This window comes from Petaurus breviceps, unplaced genomic scaffold (genome assembly GCF_028583685.1).
Source record: "Petaurus breviceps papuanus isolate PSGF00001 unplaced genomic scaffold, PetGlider_PUasm1.0 90451, whole genome shotgun sequence".
Classification (NCBI taxonomy): domain Eukaryota; kingdom Metazoa; phylum Chordata; class Mammalia; order Diprotodontia; family Petauridae; genus Petaurus; species Petaurus breviceps.
Genome location: NW_027187258.1, coordinates 1,709,022 through 1,729,960, shown reverse-complemented (window position 1 = coordinate 1,729,960; position 20,939 = coordinate 1,709,022). Strand labels below are relative to the sequence as shown.

The 20,939-nt window shown below is 38.0% G+C and overlaps 1 protein-coding gene across 1 annotated transcript in view; it reads right to left on the bottom strand.

Annotated features, from left to right (window-relative positions):
* TEX11 (testis expressed 11) overlaps positions 1 to 20,939 on the bottom strand; it is a 215,916-nt gene that overhangs the window by 134,887 nt on the left and 60,090 nt on the right. The window lies entirely within an intron of this gene.

Here is a 20,939-nt window from a genome sequence, read left to right as displayed (position 1 = left end):
AGGCATAAAATCCCCACATTTTCCTGGTGGCCCTTAGGTTTATGCAGTAAAGAAACTGACCTGCACCCAGAAGGAAGCATTGGCAATATCAGCCTACTATCAAATCAAATCTGGGCAGGACACGACAGAAGAAAAGAGACTGGCTAAAAGCCAGAGGATGGCATCACAGCAGGGATCGTATTAAAAAAGAAAACTCACCAAACAGCAAGAGATAGAAAGAAAAATTCCATTTAAAATAACTGTAGACAATATAAAATACTTGCCAAGACAAACCTAGGAACCATATGAACACAAGTACAAAACATTCACACAAAATAAAGTCAGACCTAAACAACTGGAAACATATCAATTGCTCATGGGTAGGCTGAGACAATATTTTTTAAAATGTCAATTCTATCTAAATGAATTTACTTATTCAGTGCCATACCAATTGAACTACAAAAACTATTTTATAGAACTAGAAAAAATAATAACAATTCATCTGGAAGAACAAAAGGTCAAGAATATCAAGAGAATTAATGAAAAAAATGCAAAGGAAGGTGGCCTAGCCATACCAGATCTCAAGTGGCAATCATCAAAACGATCTTGTACTGGCCAAGAAATAGAATGATCAATCAGTGGAATAGATCAGGTACACAAGACCCAGTAGTCAATGACCATAGTAATCTACTGTTTGATAAGCACAAAGACTCCAGCTTCTGAGAGAAGAACTCACTATTTGACAAAAACTTCTGGGAAAACTGGAAAACAGTATAGCAGAAACTAAGTATAGATCAACATCTTATACTGTATGCCAAGATAAGGTACATGATCCAGACCTAAAGGATGATATTATAGGCAAATTAGGGGAGTCTGAGATACCTTACCTGTCAGATCTATGGAGAAGGGAAAAATTTATAAATAAGAGAGAGCATTATAAGAGGTAAAAATGGATAATTTTGATATTAAATTTAAAAGCATTTGCACAAAAAAAACCAATGCAATCAAGATCAGAAAGAAAGGTGAGAAACAATTTTTATGGCAAGCATCTCTCTGATAAAAGCCTCATTTCTCAAATATATAAGGAAACAAGTCATTCCCCAACTGATAAATGGTCAAAGGATATGAACAGGTAGTTTTCAGAGGAAAAAATCAAAACTATCTATAGTCATATGAAAAAAAATGCTCTGAATCACTATTGATTAGAGAAATGCAAATGAAAACAACTCTGAGGTACTACTTCATACCTATCAGATTGGTTAATATGACAGAAAAGGAAAATAATAAATGTTGGAGAAGATGAGGGAAAAACGGGACACTAATGCACCGTGGATGGAGTTGTGAACTGATCCAATCATTCTGGAGAGCAATTTGGAACTATGCCCAAAGGGCAACTAAACTAGGCATATCTTTTGTTCCAGGCATGCCACTACTAGGTCTGTATCGTAAAGAGATCATTAAAAAAGAGAAAAGGACCTGTATGTACACAAATATTTATGTAGCTTTTTTGTGGTGGCAAAGAATCGAAAATTGAGTGGATGCTTATCAATTGGGGAATGGCTGAACAGGTTGTGGTATATGAATGTAATGGAATACTATTGTGCTATAAGAAATGAGGAGCAGGTGGATTTTAGAAAATACCTGGAAAGAATTAAATGAATGGATGCTGAGTGAAGTGAGAAGAACCAGGAGAACATCGTACACAGTAACAGCAACATTGTGAGACAACCAACTATGAATAACTTAGCTCATTGCAGCAATACAACGATTCAAGACAATTCCAAAGGACTTATGATGGAAAATGCCATCCACATCCAGAGAAAGAACTGATGCAATCTGAATGCAGATCGAAACAGACTACTTTCACTTTCTTTATCTTTTTGTGTGGCTTTTTCCCTTTTGATCTGTTTCTTCTTTCACAACATGACTAATATAGAAATATGTTTTACATGACTGCACATGTATAACCTGTATCAAGTTGCTTACCTTTCTAGGAATGGGGGAGGGGAGGGAGGGAGAAAATTTGGAACTCAAAATTTTCTTCAAACTAATGTCAGAAATAATTTTTACCTGTAATTGGGAAAAATAAAATAGTGTTTAAAAAAAGAAAAATAAAAACTCAAACTAGAGAGGAGAGACTTTTTAAAATTACAACAAAAAACATCCAAAGCTCTGGAATTCTGCCAAAGGACTGTCCTGTCATCATCGGCTCCCAGATTTAGCCCTGGAAGAGATCTTAGAGATCATCTATTCCGGTTTAGCAAATGAGAAAACTGACACCCAGAAAGGGCGAGTGACTTGCCTCAAATTACCCTGGAAATAGTAGATTTATTCTGAAATAGGCACATCTATAATGAAATCATATTTCTCTGGATCGGAGAACACTGAGAGTTGGGATAATAAGGACTAGCCCTTTAAGGTCTGTGCTAAGTGCTTGGATTGATATTATCTCCTTTGATCTTCACAACCACCCTGGGAGGTAGGTGCTATTGTCATCCCCATTTTACAGATGAGGAAATGGAGGCAGACAGCAGTGATTTCCCAGAGTTAGCCATCTGGTAAGTATCAGAGGTTAGATTTGAACTCAGGTCTTCCTAACTGCAGATCCAGTACTCTTCTCCACTGTGCTGCCACCTGTTGTTTTTCAGTTGTGTCTGACCCTCCAAGACCCCATTTGGGGATTTTCTTGGCAAAGATACTGGACTGGTTTGCCATTTCCTTCTCCAGCTCATTTTACAGATGAGGAAACTGAGGCAAACAGGGTTAAGTGACTTGGCCAGGCTCACACAGCTAGGAAATGTCTGAGGCCGGATTTGAACTCACAAAGATGAGTCTTCCTGACTCCAGGCCCAGCACACTCTCCACTGCACCACCTAGCTGCCCCATGGTGCCACTTAGCTGCCTCTGAAAGTGAGGAGACCTCACAGGCCACCTAGTCCCACCCATAGCTCAACAAGACTGCTCCCTGCAATATCCCTGCCATATGGTCATTTGTTATACACCTTTACATAACTCTAATTAGGACATTATTCCCTACATCGAGCCTCAGTCTGGCTCTGTGATTTCTGCCCATTGACGGCAAGCAGAACAAGTCAAATCCTATTTCCATAGGACAGCCCTTCAAGTGCTTGAGGACAGTGATCATGTGCCCAGCACCTCCCACTAATGCTGGTCTAACCCCCAGAAGTGAGCATAGCACTCTAGATGTTGTCTGACCCATCTGAATTGCCTTGTTTTAGTTACTGTGATCCACTGTTGGCTTATTCATATCGAGGCTGTAGGCCACTGTGACTCCCAGACATTTCTCAAACTGTTCTATAGACGCATATTCCCCATCTTGTACTTGTAAAATTGATTTTTTTAAACCTGAGCATGAGATTCTAAATTTATGCCTATTAAATGTCATCTCATTTGATATGGCTCAGCATTCTGGGCAGCTAAAATCTTTCTGGATTCTGTGCTTGTCCTTCCCAGCTTTGTGGCATCTGCAAATTTAATTTATGCTAATATGGGTCATCTTGGCCTTTTTCCAGATCACTGATAAAAATGTGGAGAAGTTCAGGGCCCAAGCCACACACCCCTCAGAGGTGTCCCACCATCCTGACATCCAATCACCAAGAACCGCTCTTGGGGTCCAACTAGTCAACCAGCTCCAAATCTACTTTGCTGTGCAATCATCTGGCCTATGCTTTTCCTTCTTTTCTACGAGAATAGTATGACAGACTTCATCAGATGCCTGGCTAAAATCTCTGCAAACTGTATCTGCAGGGCTCCTCTGATCTACCAGTCTATTAACCATGGCAACCAAAGGTAATGAGGTTAATTGACTATGACCTGTTCTTAAAGAGGCCCTGTGGAATTTTAGGCTACAAGAGCCTTACTGTGAACCCTTTGAAATCAGCTCTCTTAACATCTGGGCTGCATGCCAAACTTCGCCCAGCTTTCTTCTCCTTGATCACCAAGTCTATAGCTGAGTAGTCACACTCTGCCCAACATTCCCAGCATGTCCAGTCCAGAAACCAGCTCCTTTCTGTTGGTGAAAACCAAACCTCAAAAAGAAGTGCCCCCAATGAGTTCCCAAGGATGAGCTTGTTATTCATAATAATCACCTCGAAAATTTCTAGAGGATTGTCAAGTTTATAAAGTACTGGAGTCACATAGCTACATTGGGAGAGAAGGGCTACCGATATATTGACACCCATTTTACGAATGGGGAAACAGACTAAAAAATGGTGACTTCCTATGGTCACAGAGTTAATAAGTGTAAGAAGTGGAATTTGATACACTTTTCCTAAGCACAAATCCACCACTCTGCCCACTAAACACCACTGTCTCTCTTGAGTTAATGTAGTCCAAGAAAGCATTAATAACTTTGCTTTTGACAGAGAATTACAATAGATAGGTAGATAAAAGAAGTCATTGATACTTCCATTTCTGCCTCCATTGTTCTTGCTGTTCTGGTTCCTGGAGAGGCAGAGCCAAGATGGCAGAACTATAGGAAACAGTACAGCTATCTCTTCCTCAAAAGTGCTCCAAACAGATCTGAAAATGCACCAGACCCAAACTCGATAGTGAAATCCAAGAAAAAACCACAGTCATTCTTCCAGCCCATACTGTCATGGGGAGATCAGAGATTTTATGGTCACCACAGACAGGGTCTGGCCAAGAGCACTCTAGTACAGGGAGAAGCTGTGCACCACGGGAAGAGGAGGTCCCAGATTCATACTAGGGCATTGAGAAAAGAATAGAAAAGGCAAAAAGCTGTAGCAGAATCTATTAAGCTTTAGCCGAAGTGAAAAAAAAAAAAGCAGGGGTAGTAAGCATGATCTCAGACAAAGTAAAAAGGTCTTGTTAAAACAGACAAGGAAGGAAACTACAACTTGCTAAAAGGTACCATAGACAATGAAGTAATATCAATACTACATATATATGCACCAAATGACACAGTGTCCAAATTTTTGAAGAAATTAAATGAGTTACAGGAAGAAATAGACAGTAAAACTATACTACTAGGTGACCTCAACTTTTCCCTCTCAGAACTAGATAAATCTAACCAAAAAATAAACAAGAAAGAAGGAGGTGAATAGAATTTTAGAAAAATTAGATATGATAGACATCTAGAGAAAATTGAATATAAATGATGACAGAAAGGAATATATCAGTAGAAACAGGACTTCCACACGACTCTGGCTTCTACCTCCTCCAATTCATGTAAAAAAATGACTCTAAACAAACTTTAGAGCTACAGAACCCACAAAGTGACAGAGAGAAACAAATCTCCCACTGAAGGAAGTCTGGCAGGCCAGCAGAAAGGGTCCATTGCAGTGTGCTGGGAGCTAAATGCAGTCCCAACTAAACCTCGGTTTTAACCCTAGTCCAGCCACACTTTGAGCCAACTTCACAAGAGTAAACCACTAAAAAAACTCACTATAGAGAATAACTCCTTCAAAATTAGACTGGAGCAACTGGAAGCTAATAATTTTATGAGAAATCAAGATACTATGAAACAGATCCAAACAAATGAAAAAATAGATGGCAATGTAAAAATATCTCATTGGAAAAACCACTGACCTGAAAATAGATCCAGGAGAGATAATTTTAAAATTATTGGTCTACCTGGAAGCCATGATCAAAAAAAGAGTCTAGACGCCATCTTTAAAGAAATTATCAAGCAAAATTGCCCTGATATTCCAGAACCAGAGGGCAAAATAGAAATTGAAAGAATTCACCAGTCACCTCTTGAAAAAGATTCCAGAAAGAAAACTCCTAGGAATATTATAGCCAAATTCCAGAGTTCCCAGGTCAAGGAGAAAATACTGCAAGCAGTCAGGAAGAAACAATTTGAGTATTGTGGAAACACAATCAGGATAACACAATAGCAGCTTCCACATTGAGGGATCAAAGGGCTTGGAATATGATATTCTGGAGGTCAAAGGAGCTAGGACTAAACCCAAGAATTACCTACCCAGCAAAACTGAGTATAATGCTACAGGGAAAAATATGGTCATTCAATGAAATAGAAGTCTTTCAAGCATTTTTGATGAAAAAACCTAAGCTGAACCGAAAATTTGACTTTCAAATACAAGAAGCAAGAGAAGCATGAGACGGTAAACAGGAAAAAGAAATCATAAGGAAGTTATTAAAGTTGAACTATTTACATTCCTACATGGAAAAATGATCATTGTAACTCATAAAACTTTTCTCAGTATGCTGAAGGGAATATATATTTGTGTGTGTGTGTATGTATACATATATGTATGTATAGGAGGATATATGTGTATATAAATATATATGTGAGTGTGGGCATATGTATGTTCATGTATATATAGAGGGCACAGGATGAGTTGAATATGAAGGGATGATATCTAAAAAATAAAATTAAGAGGTGAGAGAGGAATTTATTGGGAGAAGGAGAAAGTGAGCAATAGATTAGGGTAAATTATCTCATATAAAAGAGGCAAGAGAAAACTGTTACAATGGAGGGGAAGAGCAGGAAGGTGAAAGGGAATGGGACAACCCGATTCTCATTGAATTTGGCCTAAGGAGGGAATAACATACACACTCAATTGCTCAATTGGGTATCTTACCCTACAGGAAAATAGGGGGAGAGGGGATAAGAGGGATAAATTGAGGGAGAGGGTGGTTAGAAGCAAACATTTTTGAAAAGGGATAGGGTCAATGTAGAAAACAGAATAAGGGGGGGGGGGGGGAGTTAGGATGGAAGGAAATACAGTCAGTCTTCCACAATATAACTACTATAGAAATGATTTGGGTAACTACACATGCACAATCTTTATCTTCCCAGTGGGGGTAGGTGAGGAGGGAAGAAGGGGGGAAAAATAAAATAAATGTGTAACTCAAAGTTTTAAAAACAAATGCTTAAAGATTGTTTTTTTACATGCAACTGGGAAATAAAATATACAGGTACTGGGGTATGGAAACCCATCTTGCCCTATTAGAAAGTTAGGGAGATGAGGGGGAGGATACAAGAGAGAACAGAGTGGGGGAAGGGGTATTCAGTGGGATTGCTATTTTGGGGTGGGGGTAGGGGAAAGATGGGGAGAGAAAAATTGTAACTCAAAATCTAGTGGAAATGAATGTTGAAAACTAAAAATAAATAATTTAATAAAAAAAAGAAAATTATCATATTAAAAAAGAAAGGAATATGCCTTTTTCTCACTGGTACATGGCACCTACACAAAATCTGACCAAGAGTGAGGGCATAAAAATCTTCCAATAAGACATAGCAAGGCAGAAATATTAAATGTATCTTTCTCAGCTCATGATATAAAAATTACATTCGATAAAGGGCCATGAAAAGATAGATGAAAAATTTATTAGAAACTAAATAATCTAATTCTAAAGAATGAATGGGTCAAAGAACAAATCATAGAAACAATCAATAATTTCATTAAAGAGAATGACAACAATGAGACAACATACCAAAATTTTGGGGATGCAGTACTTAAAGGAAAATTTCTCTCTGAACTTAATATCAACAAAATAAAGAAAGAGCAGATCAATGAATTAGGTATGCAACTAAGAAAGCTAGAAAAACAAATTAAAACTCTCCAACTAAATACCAAATTGGAAATCCTGAAAATCAAAGGAGAGACTAATAAAATTGAAAGTAAGAAAACCATTGAATTAATAAATAAAATTAAGAGCTGGTTTTGGGGGTCAGGGAAGAACCCAATAAAACAGACAACCCATTGGTTAATTTGATTTTAAAAAAGAAAAACTAATTACCAGTATCAAAAACTAAATGGGTGAATTTATCCCCAATGAAGTGGAAATTAAAGCAATAATTAAAAACTATTTTGCCCAATTGTCTGTCAACAAATCTTACAATCTAAGGGAAATGGATGAATGTTTACAAAAATATGAATTTCCCAGATTAACAGAAAAGGAAACAGAATACTTAAATAAGCTCATTTTAGCAAAAGAACTTGAACAAGCCATAAATGAACTCCCTAAGAAAAAAATCCCCAGGTCTAGATGGATTGACAAGTGAATTCTACCAAACATTTAAAGAACAATTAATCCCAATACTATATAAACTATTTGATAAAATAGGCAAAGAAGGAGTCCTATCAAAAAAAAATTTATGACACAAATATGGTGCTAATACCTAAACTGGAAAGAGTCAAAATAGAGAAAAAAACTATAGACCAATTTCCCTAATGAATATTGATGCAAAATTTGTAAATAAAATATAAAAAGGCAATTACAGCAATATATCACCAGGATTATATACTATGACCAGGTAGGATTTAAACCACAAATGCAGGGTTGGTCCAATATTAGGAAAACTATCAGCATAATTCACCATATCAATAACAAAACCCAACAGAAATAATATGATTATCTAAATAGATACAGAAATGTTAGCTGGGGGTGGCTAGGTGGTACAGTGAATAGAGCATCGGCCCTGGAGTCAGGAGGACCTGAGTTCAAATCCAACCTCAGACACTTGACACACTTACCAGCCATGTGACCTTGGGCAAGTCACTTAACCCCAATTGCCCTACCCTCCCCCCTCCAAAAAGAAAAAAAAATGTTAGCTATAGCAATGAGAAGAAAAAGAAATTGAAGGAATTAGAATAGGCAATGAGGAAACAAAACCATCACTCTTTGCAAATGATATGATGGCACACGGCAAATCCTAAAGAATAAACTAAAAAACTACTTAAAATAATTAACTTAAGCAAAGTTGCAGAATATAAAAGAAACCCACATAAATCATCACCATTTCTATATATTATCAACAAAGCCCAGCAGCAAGAGATAGAAAGAGAAATTCCATTTGAAATTACTCTAGACAACATAAAATACTTAGGAGTCTACCTGCTCAGACAAACCCAGGAACTATATGAACACAATTACAAAACACTGCTCACACAAATAAAGTCTGGTCTAAACAATTGGAAACATATCAATTGCTCATGGGTAGGCCAACACAATATAACAAAAATGTCAATTCTATCTAAATTAATTTACTTACTCAGTATCATATAAATCAAGCTACCAAAAAACTATTACATACAGTTAGAAAAAATAATAAAAAAAATTTCATCTGAAAGAACAAAAGGTCAAGAATATCAAGGGAATTAATAGGGGAAAAACGCATAGGAAGGTATCCTAGCCATATCAAATCTCAAGTGGCAATCATCAAAATTATATAGTACTGGCCAAGAAATAGAATGATCAATCAGTGGAATAGATCAGATACACAAGACACAGTAATAAATGACCACGGTAATCTAGTGTTTAATAAACACAAGACCTCCAACTTCTGGGATAAGAACTCACTATTTGACAAAAATTGTTGGGAAAGCTGGAAAATGATATGGCAGAAACTAGGTATAGATCAACATCTTACACTGTATGCCAAGACAAGATCAAAATGGATACATTATTCAGACCTAAAGGATAATATCATAGGCAAATTAGGGGAGCCTGTTGGAGAAGGGAAGATTTTGTAGTCAAACACAGGGATAGAGAGAATTATGGACACAAAATGGATAATTTTGATTGTATTAAATTTAAAAGTGTCTGCACAAACAAAACCAATGCAAACAAGATCAGAAAGAAAGCAGAAAGCTGGGAAACAATTTTTATTAGTTTTTTATTTTTAGTTTTCAACATTCATTTACATAAGTTTTAAATTTTCTCCCCCCCCCAAGACAGCATGCAATGTGATATAGGCTCAATATATACATTCCTATTAAACATATTTTTCACATTAGTCATGTTGTATAGAAGAATTATAATGAATGGGAGAAACCATGAGAATGAAAGAAAAAACAAAACAAAAAAGAAAATAGCCTGCTTTGCTCTGCATTTGGACTCCAGAGGTCTTTCTCTAGATGTAGAAAGAAAGCCCTTTTTCCATCATTAGTCTTTTGGAATTGTCTTGGATCATTATATTGCTGAGAAGGGCTAAGTCTATCAAAGTCAGTCATTGTACACTGTGGCTGCTACTGTGTACAATGTTCTTCTGGTTGTGTTCACTTCACTCAGCATCAGTTCATATAAGTCTTTCCAGGTTTTCTGAAGTCTACCTGCTCCATCATTTCTTATAGCACAATAGTATTCCATTACACTCATATACCACAACTTGTTCAGCAATTCCCCAATTGATGGACATCCCATCAATTTCCAGTTCTTTGCCACAAAAAGAGCTGCTATAAATACTTTTGTATATATGGGTCCTTTTCCCATTTTTATGATCTCTTTGGGATACAACCCTAGAAGTGGAATGGGAAACAATTTTTACATCAAGTATCTCTGATAACAGCCTCATTTCTCAAATAAGTCAAATGTATAAGAAAACAAGTCATTCCCCAATTCACAAATGGTCAAAGGATATGAACAAGCAGTTTTCAGATGAAGAAATTAAAGCTATCTATAGTCATGTTTAAAAAAAAATGCCCTAAATCCCTATTGATTAGAGAAATGCAAGTGAAAACAACTCTGAGGTACCACCTCATACCTATCAGATTAATATGACAGAAAAGGAAACTAATAAAATGTTGGAGAAGATATGGGAAAATTGTGACACTAATGCACTGAGTGGACTTGTGAACTGATCCAACCATTCTGGAGAGCAATTTGGAACTATATCCAAAGGGCAACCAAACTGAGCATAAGCTTTGTTCCAGCCATACCACTACTAGGTCTGTATCCCAAAGAGATAAAAAATAAGAATAATAAAAGGGGAAAAGACCTATATGTACAAAAATACCTATAGAAGTTCTTTTTGTGGTGTCAAAGAACTGGACATTAAGGGGATACCCTTCAGTAGGGGAACGGCTGAACAAGTTATGGTATATGAATGAAATGGGATACTATTGTGCACTAAAAAATAATGAGCAGGCAAATTTCAGCAGATTTACATGAACTGATGCTGAGTGAAGTGAGCAGAACCAGGAGAACATTGTGCGCAGTAACAACATTTTGAGATGATAAACTATGAATAGTTTTCTTCTCAACAATATGATGATCCAAGACAATTCCAAAAGACTCTTGGAAAATGCTGTCTACAACCAGAGAAAGATGACAGAATCTGAATGCAGACCTAAGCATACTACTTTCACTTTATCTTTTTTTTCGTTGTTTTTATGGTTTTCTTTGTATCTGTTTTTTTCCCCTTTTGGTCTGTTTCTTCTTTTACAACATGACTTATATAGAAATATGTTTTAAATGATTGCACATATATTACCTATTTAAAAGTCTTGCCTTTGGGGCCGACAGGTGGCACAGTGAGTAAGAGTGCTGGCCCTGGAGGTGGGAGACCCGGGATCAGTTCCTGGTCTCAGATACTTAGCACCCACACAAAATAACTGGCGTGTAACCTTGAGCAAGTTACTTAACCCCAATTGCTTTAAAAAAAATAAGTCTTGCCTTTTTAGGGAAGTAGGAGGGGAGGAGGAAGGAAGAAAATTTGGAACTCAATTTTTGAAAATGAACGTTAAAATGTGTCTTTACATGTAATTGAAAAAATAAAATGCTATTTAAAATAATAAAAAGCTAAACATGCATAAAAGGATATTATAATTTTGTGAAGAAGTTCTTATTTAGTAAGTTTGCCGTTCATTCTCTAGAGCTTATAAGGATTTCTTTGAATAATTTATCACAGAAATATACAATTAAAGTCATATTTTTCTTTGAAATAAATTATTTTGTTGTAAAAAATTAGAATTGGGCAAATGGAAACTAATGACTTTGAGACATCAAGAAACAATCAAATAAAAACAAAAGAATGAAAAAAAATAGAAAATATGAAATCTCATTGAAAAAACAACTGACCTGGAAAATATACCCAGGAGAGGTAATTTAAGAATTATTGCACTACCTGAAAGCCATGATAAAAAAAAAAAGAGCCTAGACATATTTCAAGAAATTATACAGGGAAACCATCCTGATGTCCTAGAGTCAGAGGATAAAATAAAAATGGAAAGAATTCACTGATCACTTCCTGAAAAAAAAATCCCAAAATGAAAATTCCCAGGAATATTACAGTCAAATTTTCCATAGTTCCCATGTCAAGGAGAAAATAATGCAAGCAGCCAATAAGAAACAATTCAAATATCATGGAGCCACCATCAGGATAATTCAAGATTTAGTAGTTTCTAGAGGTTCTGAGGACTTGGAATATGATATTCTAGAGGACAAAAGAGAGCTAGGATTACAACCAAGAATCACATACCCAGCAAAACTGAGTACAATCCTTCAGAAGAAAAATGGATATTCAATTGAATGAGTACTTTCAAGTATTCCTGATGGAAAGACACCTGAATAGAAAATTTGACTTTCAAATACAAGACTCAAGAGAAGTATATAAAGGTAAATAGGAAAGAGAAATTATAAAGGATTCAGTAAGTTTAAACAATTTACATTCCTACACAGTAAAATGATACTTGTAACTCCTAAAATCTCTCATTATTAGGGCAGTTAGAAGTACACATAGACAGAGGACATGTGTGTGAGATGAATATGATGGGATAGTTATCTAAAACAAAAAAAATTAAGGGGCAAGAAAGAAGAATGCACTGGGGGAAGGGGAAAGGGATAGGTAGAATGGGGCAAATTATCTGACAGAGAGACATGAAAGAGCTTTTACAGTAGAGGGGAAGATGGGGGAGAGAAGAAATGTATAACCTTATTCTCATCGTAATTGGCTCAAAGAGGATAGAACACACACTCAGTTGGGTATAGAAAACTATCTTACCATACAGCAAAGTAGGGGAGGAAGGGGATAAGAGGTTGGGCTGACAGAAGGGAGGACACATTAGGGGAGATAAAAGTCAGAAGCAAAACACTTTTGAGAATGGACAAGGTGAAAGGATAAAGACAGTAGTATAAACAGAGGGAAGTAGGATGAAAGAAATACATAATTAATAATCATAACTGTGAAAAAAATCTATAGGAATTTTCTCTGATAAAGATCTCCTTTCTCAAACATATAGAGAACTGAGACAAAATTTATAGAAATAAGAGGCATTCCTCCATTGATAAATGGTCAAAGGACATAAATAGGCAGTTTTCAGATGAAGTAGTCAAAGCTCTCTATAATCATATGAAAAAAAAATGCTCTAAACCACTATTAATTAGAAAAATGCAAATTAAAATAACTCTGAGCTACCACTCCACACATATCAGATAGAGTAATATGACAGAAAACAAAAATGATAAATGTTAGAAGGGATGTGGGAAAATTGAGACCCTAATGCACTGTTGGTGAAGTGTTATTCTGATTTAGCCACTCTGGAGAGCAATTCGGAACTATGCCCAAAGGGCTATAAAACCATGCATACCCTTTGATCCAGCAATACCCACTACTAGGTCTCTGTCCCAAAGAAATATAAAACAAAAAGGAAAAGGATCTATATGCATAAAAATATTTATAGTACCTCTTTTAGTTGTGGCAAAGAATTGGAAATTGAAGGGCTATCTATCAAATTGGGAAATGACTGTATATGTTGTATATGATTGTGATGGGATACTGCTATGCCTGGTTTTCCCCACAACCCCTCCTCCCCCAAGGAAGTGAGCAGACTGCCAGGTCAGCTCCACCCTCCCCCACTGGGTCTCCACCTTTTCCCCAGTCAGCTCACCTGCATAGAAGTAGGCAGGCTTCTGGGGGAGTTTCAAGGTGTGTACTGACCAATCACTGCTTATGTAAGGCCTCCTTTATAAGCTAAGGTTCTGCCCCAGATTGGGGCTGTTGCCTGCTGCTGCTACTGCTGTTGCTGTACCTGAGACATGGGTGTTGCCACCTCAGCCCACCACCATGGCCTGATCAGCCACGTGACCTTTTTAATAAAGGGTCCATTCTAAAATTATTACTTGAGTCTTGTTCGCATTAATCAAGGTATGGTACTACATTTGGAGGCCCCAGTGAGATTTGACAGCATTCTGTGTTGCTGTCCAAGGCCCAAGATCCTTGCTCAGCCTCAAGGGATGGAGGACCCTCAGCTTTGACTTACTTGAGCAGCCAGCATCTGAAATTTTCTCAGAGCTCAGAACTCAAGGCTGAGAAAATCCAGACCATACCCTGACATCGATCAGATCACATTTTGGCTCTTTGGACCCAGATCTCTGTGTCAGCCTCCAGAGGTGAGTGGTTATCTGTCTGTTGTGTTTGTGTGCTTGCCTTTCTGTTTGTCTGTAACTAACAATTTCTATGGTCAAAAATTGTCCAGGGAAACTGCTGGACTTCCAACTCTCTCCCTGATCCCTAGGGGGGCTAGCCCCTGGTGATGTTCCAGGGCCCCAGGTCTCGAGGAGGGAAAGATTGCACCTGCCTCCCCACTTCTACTGGCTCCTCATTTGGTCATTAGTGGATCCAGGACCTCCAGTTTGGGAGTGAGTAAAAATCTGTTCTGGTTCTGTTCTGGAGGGCGGAGGGCTAGACATGGCCATTTTTCATCTCCTCCCTGGCGAAGCTTTGGGATGCCAAAGCCTCTCGACCGTCAGTATTCTGGTTTATGTTTGTATGTTTTTTGTGTGTCCTGAGCTTGCTTGAGCTCATTTGCTTCCTGTTCAGTATCTTCGGGGGCAAAGCAAGCAGCTAGGACTTTGTCTGTCCTGTGAAGTTTTGTCTTGAGCTCATTCGCTTAAAGCCTCCCCGTTTTTATTCTGCAAAGCAGGTATTTGAGTAGCTCTCAGACGAGCACCTCCAAGGGAGCTTTTCTGATTTCCACTGGGAAGACATATTTGTTTATAAGACTATACCGTTTGTCTGTCTTTTCATCCTAGAACATGGGAGGTTGCAGCCAGTACATCAGAAACTCCCCTGGGTTGCATACTAAGCCATTTTAGAGTAGCCTATCAGGATGGGGCAGATTATGGGGTCCCCTTGAAGAAGGGGAAACTCATTTCTTATTGCATGAATGAGTGGCCCACGTTTGGGATGGGCTGGCCCCCTCAGGGAAGTTTCAACAAGCAAATTATCCAATCAGTGTGGCGGGTGGTCACAGGGAATCCAGGACATCCAGATCAGTTCCCTTACATCGATGTCCGACTAGATCTCATCACCCATTCTCCTCCCTGGCTTAGGAACTGTTCTTTCCAAAGGGTTATCGGAATCCTTGTGGCCCACCCGCTCTTGGATCCTCCTAAGACAAAACCTCCCACAAAAATCCTATAGGATCATAGTGAGCAGTATAATGTCCTACCACCTTACAACCCTCGATCCCCTCCCTCCGCCTCTTCTAACTCCTCAGGGCTTCCAACTTCCCCGAGTCCCCTTTTGCTCCCCCACACCCAGACTGGGGCAAACTATCAGCCCCCAGAAGAACCCTCTTCTGCTTCAGCCATCCTTCCCCTCAGGGAATAAACTCCAGAAACAGGAGGGTTTTGAGGGCATGGTTCTATCCCAGCTGGTAGAAATTGCCCAAAAGGTTTATGACAACAGGGACAGCCCCTCTGATAAAGCAAACAAGAAGTTTGCCCGGGGCCTTGTGGCTGCACCTCAAACTCCCAAATGGGGTACCCGAGTGGGCTCTATGCCACGTGATACCCACACCCCTCTTGCAAGGGACCAATGCACATAATGTAAAGAGTTAGGCCATTGGAAAAACGAATGCCCCGGGGACAGAGACCCTCCAGAGTCCTCCTCAGTGAGAATTGGGAATCTGTGGAGGTGGGCCCCTCTTTGGGAATCCCTCCCCTCCGATCAAAGAAGCAGGCAGGCTAGATCTCCTGCCTGACCAATTAAAGCCAATTAAATGTGGAGCTTTGAGATTAGCAGATTCAAAGCTCACTTTCAAAAGGTCCACCCAAATTCTCCCTGTTGTTGTAATAATTTGAAATTTTTAATTTGAGAAATTTACAATTTCTTTACAAAATATCTTCGCAAATTCCGAGAATTAATCATTAAGAAATTGGAAATAGGATATTGGGATTGATTTAAAAAAATAGAAGGTTTTTAGGATATTGGGATTGCTTAAAAGGAAGTTTTTTGCTGTCTCAGCTTGACTTGTTCCTTGAATTTGTAAAAGGAAAATCAATAGCTTTTGTGAAACACTTGTGATCAGAATTGTATAGGGATTGTAAAATATAATGACTGGCATATTTTGGTATCTCTCTAACTTTGAATCCATGCCAGAATTGATAAAGTCAATTATTGTATAAGTCATTTGATATTTATTATTTTGTTGCCATCTTTCTGAGACTGTATTATGTTTCTAAAAGTCTATTTAGCTAAGTGAACTTAAGAAACATTTTTGAAGCAAGAATAGTATTACAGCTATTTAAAAAATCTGAATTTCGTATTGCATGTATATTGGGTTTTAGGTTATAAAATTTGTTAATTTAAACTTATATTTGAGTTACAAACAGGCAATAATAATGTTGGTATTTCACTTAAAATGTTGGCTAAATGATGTAATTTGGAAAAACTATGAACTCTGATGTTAAAAACAATTTTCTTATTCCTCTTCTGAAGCTGTTGAGTCATCTAAGGATATAGATGTATATGTTAACCTGGATGTATGTGAATATACAATGTCTTGGGAAATTTATATTCGGAGAATTTTTATACCAAATTAGTTTTAGGAAATTCCCATACTTGAAGGTTTATTTTATAATTATTATGTTTGTCAACCTTAAGTGAAACCTTTCTTAGGTGTGAGGTTTGTATCAATGGCTAATGGATGAACGATTTTCTGTGCAAGGCAATTTGGAAATTACTGAATTAAGAATACCAGATTGGTAATAACTTGATTTTGGTTTGAAGTTTAAATTTAGGTACATCATAATTGTTTCTGATATTGTTACTGGCAAACATTGGTATTATGAATGTTATAATAGAAGCGGTTTCTCATACTCTAAATGCTGTTAAATTAAGAATTATACTGTCAGAGGAACAAGAAAATGATAGTGGATGAAGTACTCTGACCATGTCAGAGTATCAGTTATGATATTCTGAAATGTTGTAATTAAGAAATCATTCACTTTTAAGTTTTTCTTTTTAAGTTTCAATTCATAAATCAAGTATTTACAATAGCATGCTTGGGAAAAACTACTTATTGGTAATTATGTGAAGAAAAGACCGTGTGAATCCCCTTCTAAGCTTTGTAAAACCTACAGATCTACCCAAATAATTTTGGGTCCCAGCTGTTTAAGGGGGGAATTATGGGGTGCCTGGAATGATGGGGTACTTGGGTACCTGATATAGATTAATCAGAGTTACTTTAGTTGAGAGAAAAGAAAGATACCATTTTTAACACCAGGTTAATTCAAACTGTCTTTAAAGTCTATTTATGAAAAGCTGAACAAAGCAAATGAGAAGCTTAGGGGACAAATGGGGTTCATCCAGCCCCTCCTGTTTCCAGATAGTTGATATCAGTTTTAGAAGTATGTTGAGAGAGCATAAGGAAGTTTTGGGAAGGCAGAAAGATTTGTAACTTGAGTTTGTAATTAATAGTTCAATCAAATTTTAGATGGCTCTATCTGAAGGACACTAGTCCATATTTATTTGCTCTTTAATAATTTGAGAGACTGTAAATTTTACTATTCTTCTAAGCCTTGATTACACGAGTCGTCATAAAAGCCGATAAGGGGAGGGCAGAGGCTGAAGGCTTTGAACTGTTCAAGGTGGATGTCTGTGCTTGGAAAAGTTTGGGGACAACCTTGGACACTGCCCAGGTGGGATCTCTCTGACTTTCTCAATTGTGCCTTTTCTTTCTGAAAAAGGAAACCTCCCACCTACCGTGTTTCCCCGATAATAAGACACTGTCTTATTATTTTTTTGGACAGAAAAACACCAGAGGGCTTATTTTCAGGGGAGGGCTTATTTTAATGAACATTGACAGCAATTTTAATAAACAGGTAAATGTGAACAAAAAAATGTACCTTTATTCGATAATGAATTCGATAAAGAACAGGATGACGTGCTCACTGCTGCAGCTCTGATTGGATGCAGCTCGGAGCGCGGCGTGCGTTTCACGGTGGGGGGACGGTGCATACAGAGGGTACCGTAATATAGCGTGTAGCACAGGGGATCACCTTTCACTACAGTAGCAATCTCAATAGGGCTTATTTTTGGGGGAGGGCTTATTTTCAGGATAGGTCTTATTATCGGGGAAACACGGTATTCATGCCTAAGCCTTGCTTTCAGCACCTGATTGTTTTCTGAATGACTAGCAGAGATGACTCATGCCTGAAATCAAACAAGGCTAAGGAAGTTTTCCTTCTGGCAAGGGTTATGACATTGTCCCTCTGCTTATTCTATAGCAAATTCACTGAGAAGTAACATTCAGGGCCAAATAAATGAATAAATATAGAGATAACATCCTTCACAGAACGAGATGATTAGTAATAAGGCAAAAAGTAATGAAATAGATGCCTGATTGACCAGGATAGGGCAGTTTGAGGAGAGCAACCAGATCAGGCCAGATGACACCCAGGATTAGAAACAGATGTATTGGTTTTAAAAATTTCCTATTATGTGAATTCATGATTTGAGCATGCTTGGGAATAAGATCAGAGGTATGGATTTTGGATTTTAGCGCAAGGATTGTATAAGATAGTGGTAAGGGTAAAGCTAATGTTACTTTGTTAATGCATCTGTCTGATAATTTTACAAAGGGCAGATGAAATCAATTTTTTAAAAAAGGTTTTTTATTTTAAAGGAGTCCTATAACAGGTACAGGATTTAGGAAAGGTAGAAATAACTTTTACCCCTCCCTTCCCTTCCATTGATCTGTGGGTGGGGGTTCAGCCTAGGGTAAAATCCCTGCCCCCTACTGGGTGTTGCCCATCTCCACCCATTCTGGGTTCCCTTCACCTCAGCCTAGAAAAACTCACGGGAAATTTCAAATATACACTGATCAATCACTGATTGTAGTTTCAGCCTATGTAACCTGACTATTATAATCTCTTTAAAAACCGGCATACTGTTCATGCCAATTCACCGTCTGATTTGGGTATGTGACCCCAGCAGTCCCAAGGCAATAAAATCCACTTCCAATTTTAATCTCTGGGATCTTCTGTCTCACTCCATTATGCCCAATGTAATTGGAGGCCCCAACATATAAACTGAAAATTCTCTGTAGTTTCAAAATATGTCACTAATCTTAAGTAACTGTACTAATTAATATTAAGTCCAAATTATCTGGTCATCTCTAGATCTGAACTGGAGAAGCAAAACTCCTTTTTAGATTCTGTAACTTCATGAGGCATCTGGGATTTAAAAGAGTTGCTTAAATGAAATAGGACACTGGGATACAAGGAGTTGTATGTAAGTTTTCTTGGTTATCTTGGTGACATGTACCTGACTTAATGTAATTATGTTATTTTGTAAAATTGTGAGAAAAGCCTCATTGTATTAACTGAGCCTAGCCCTGTGTGGCTAAGAAAACTGAACTATTTGTTTGAAGCTAGTCTTGTATGGCTAGAAAACTGGACCTTTATATGCAAAATCGTGTTTCTGGGAGCTCTTGTATTGTACATTTGAACTCTAGTCCTCTAAGGATCATCTCCTGAGCCTTGGAATCTGAAAAGGATGACATCAGATGCAGACAGCTTTCCCAAGAATCCAGACCTGACCTCTATTGGGACAACTTCTTTCCTGGAGAAATTCAACTAGAGGACCGATGGAAAAATGTGGCCCTCTCCCCTTCCTTGAGACTATGGCCTTGATTACAGGACGTCCCTATTAACTGTTAAACTGCTAATTGTTATGGGTCCCCCCTACCAGCCCTTGGGAACAAAGCTGACTGTCCTGTATGATTCGGCCAGGGTGTCAAGGGTTTGACACATGAACAAAAGAAGCGGGAAATGTTGTGCCTGGTTTTCCCCACAATGCCCCCTCCCCCAAGGAAGTGAGCAGACTGCCAGGTCAGCTCCACCCTCCCCCACTGGGTCTCCACCCTTTCCCCAGTCAGCTCACCTGCATAGAAGTGGGCGGGCTTCTGGGGGAGTTTCAAGGTGTGTACTGACCAATCACTGCTTATGTAAGGCCCCCTTTATAAGCTAAGGTTCTGCCCCAGATGGGGGGGGGGGAGGCCCTGTTGCCTGCTGCTGCTACTGCTGTTGCTATACCTGAGACATGGGTGGTGCCAGCTCAGCCCACCACGTGGCCTGATCAGCCACGTGACCTTTTTAATAAAGGGTCCATTCTAAAATTATTATTTGGTTCTTGTTCGCATTAATCAAGGTACTGTACTACAATACTATAGTGCTATAAAAAATGATGAGCAGGATGCTTTCAGAAAAACCTGGAAAGACTTACATAAACTGATTTAAAGTGATGAGCAGAACCAGTACCATGTTACAGTAACAGCAATATTGTATGATCATCAACTGTGAATGACTTATCTATTCTCAGCAATACAACAATCCAAGACAATTCTGAAGGACTTATGATGAAAAATGCTATTCATCTCTAGAGAAAGAACTGATGGAGTCTGAATGCAGATAGAAGCAGACTTTTCTTTACTTAACCTTTATTTTTCTTGAGGTTTGGGTTTGGTTTTTTTTTGGTCTGTGTTTTCTTTCACAGAAATACGTTTTGCATGACTCCACATGCATAACCTAAGTCAAATTGCTTGCCTTCTCAGAGGGGGTGGGGGTGGGGAGGAAGGGAGGGAGAGAAGGAAAGAATTTGGAACTAAAAAAATTTTAAATTAATGTTTAAAATTGTTTTTACATCTAATTGGGGGGGGGAATAAAATATAATTTTTTAAATGAGTGGATTACATGAAAACCATGACCAAAAAAAAAAAGTCTACACATCACATTTCAAAATTTTTTGAACTACTCGGATCTCTTAGAACAAAAGGGAAGAGTGGAAATAGAAAGAATCCAGTGGTTATCTCCTGGATTAAAACTGCCAAGAACATTGAGACAAAAATCCCAAACTTCCTAGTCAAAGAAAAAATACCATAAATGGCCAGGAAACAAGCATTCAAATACTGAGGAGCCACAGTCAGGATCATACATGATTGAGT